This window comes from Cebus imitator, unplaced genomic scaffold (genome assembly GCF_001604975.1).
Source record: "Cebus imitator isolate Cc_AM_T3 unplaced genomic scaffold, Cebus_imitator-1.0 Scaffold316, whole genome shotgun sequence".
NCBI classification, from domain to species: Eukaryota; Metazoa; Chordata; class Mammalia; order Primates; family Cebidae; genus Cebus; species Cebus imitator.
In genome coordinates this window covers 115,554-118,074 of record NW_016107631.1, presented here as the reverse complement: position 1 = coordinate 118,074, position 2,521 = coordinate 115,554, and positions in this window count along the sequence as shown.

Below are 2,521 nucleotides of genomic sequence, written 5' to 3'. Positions count from 1 at the left end.
TAGAGACGGGGTTTCACCATGTTGACCAGGATGGTCTCGATCTCTTGACCTCGTGATCCACCCGCCTCGGCCTCCCAAAGTGCTGGGATTACAGGCTTGAGCCACCGCGCCCGGCTTATTTTTATTTTTTATAGACAGGGTCTTGCTGTGTTGTCCAGGCTGGTCTTGAACTCCTGGGCTCAAGGGGTCCTCCTGCTTCAGCCTCTTGAGTTATTGGGATTACAGGCATCAGACACCACACCCAGCTGTTTGGCTATTTCATAAAAAGTTCAACATGCACCTTACATACTATTCCGCCATTCCACTCCTTGATATTTGTTCAAGAGAAGTGGAAGCATATGTCCACGTGAAGAAGGAGCATGAGAAAACTTAAATTTGTTACCCCTAGCAATCTTAGTGGTGATGGATATGTTCATTGTCTTGATTGTAGTGATGGTTTCATGGATGTGTGCATGTGTCAAAAAGCATCCGATTTTACACTGTAAATATGAGCAACTCAGCCTGGGCATTGTAGGGAGACCTTGTCTCTTCAAAAAAATACAAACATTAGCAAGGAGTGGTGGTCCGTGCCTGCAGTCCCAGCTGTTTGGGAGGCTGATGTGGGAGAATTGCTTGAGCCCAGAAGGTTGAGGCTGCAGTGAGTTGTGATGGCACCACTGCACTCCAGCCTGGGGCCAAGAGCAAGATCTTGTCTCACCACCACCACCAGCACCACCACCACTGCCACCAGAGCAACTAATTGTCTGTTATATTTCAATAAAGCTGTAAGAATATAAGATATCTTTGATGAAGGCTGGGTGAGGTGGCTCATACCTGTAGTCCCAGCACTTTGGGAAGCCAAGGTGGGCGGAGCAGGAGGTCAGGAGTTCGATACCAGCCTGGCCAACATGGTGAAAACCCGACTCTATTGAAAATGCCAAAAATAGGGGTGGTGGTGCACACCTGTAATCCTAGCTAGTCTGGAGGCTGAGGCAGGAGAATTGCTTGAACCCGGGAGGCGGAGGTTGCAGTGAGTTGAGATAGTGCCACTGCACTCCAGTCTGGGGGACAGAGCGATACTGTGTCTCAGAAAAAAATGAAAAAACCTTTGACTGCAAATCACAAAAAAATGAACTCATACTGGCTTAAAGTATAAGGAGGACTTAAGTTTAAATTGTTACCTTTAACAATAAGAGTAGAGGTAGGTGGTGCCAGTATTGATTAAATCGGTGGGGTTAAATTATCAAACCCCAGAGTAGGTCCATCTTTCCATTATATTATCCTTATTTGTTGTCTTAGTCCATGTACTAGTTTCCCTCTAGGTTACAAGATGGCTGCCACAGTTCTGGACATCCGTCCAGACTCAGCATTGTCTGCCACCTACATCCAAATCCTATATTCAGGCTCTTACAGGCTGCTTGGTCTTTCCTATGGGTGTGGTTCACATGGCACTTGTTACTGGGGTGCAGGATTCTCTTGGGGGAGAGGTTTAGGAGGAGCAGACCTCACTGGAATGGGTCAGGGAAGCTGAGCCTGAAGTTCATCTAGCTTATTACTACAGCATTTTTGTGGTAGAGTCCTCTGCTGTTCTATGACTATGACATAAACCACATGGACATAGTCATATCTCAGAGAACATCCAAATGGTTTTCTTGAAAGAGGAGGTGCAGTGGGACAATGGAGTCCACCAAGTCAGTGTTTTCCTTTTGCTTCCTGCACCTGTGACACAATTTTTTTTTTTTTTTTTTTTTTTGAGATGGAGTCTCGCTCTGTCGTCAGGCTGGAGTGCAGTGGCGCGATCTCGGTTCACTGCAACCTCTGCCTCCCAGATTCAAGTGATTCTCCTGCCTCAGCCTGCCGAATGGCTGGCACTACAGTTGCATGCTACCACACCTGACTAGTTTTTTGTATTTTAGTAGAGATGGAGTTTCACCATGTCGGCCAGGATGGTCTCGATCTCCTGACCTTCTGATCCACCTGCCTCGGCCTCCCAAAGTGCTGGGACTACAGGTGTGAGGCACCACGCCTGCCCTCCTTCCACAATTTTTAAACATAAGGAATGGTAGTGGTGGGAGTGTAGCACAGAAGAGTCTAGGAGTCCCAAACTTAAATGTCTACAAGGGCTAGTGGCTAATTTAAACTCTGTGAATCTGACAAGATATAAGACAATAGGAAGGAGTGAGGCCTATGGTGATTTAGACATTACAACCCGTCCCTACAAAAATTATAGTGCATGGGAAAAATAAATCTCTAGGGGCCTCCCTGGAAGAATCTAGGAACAGGGGATCCATATCAGTTTCATATTGCTGTTGTTAACAAACTGCCACAGATTAGAGGCTGAAAACAGTACAGATTTATTTTCTTATAATTCTGGAGGCCAGACATCTAAAATCAATATGTCGGTTGGGCATGGTAGCTCATGCCTGTAATCCTTGTACTTTGGGAGGCTGAGGCAGGCAGATAACCTGAGGTCAGGAGTTCAAGACCAGCCTGGCCAACATGGTGAAACCCCATCTCTACGAAAAATAAAAAAATTAGCCGG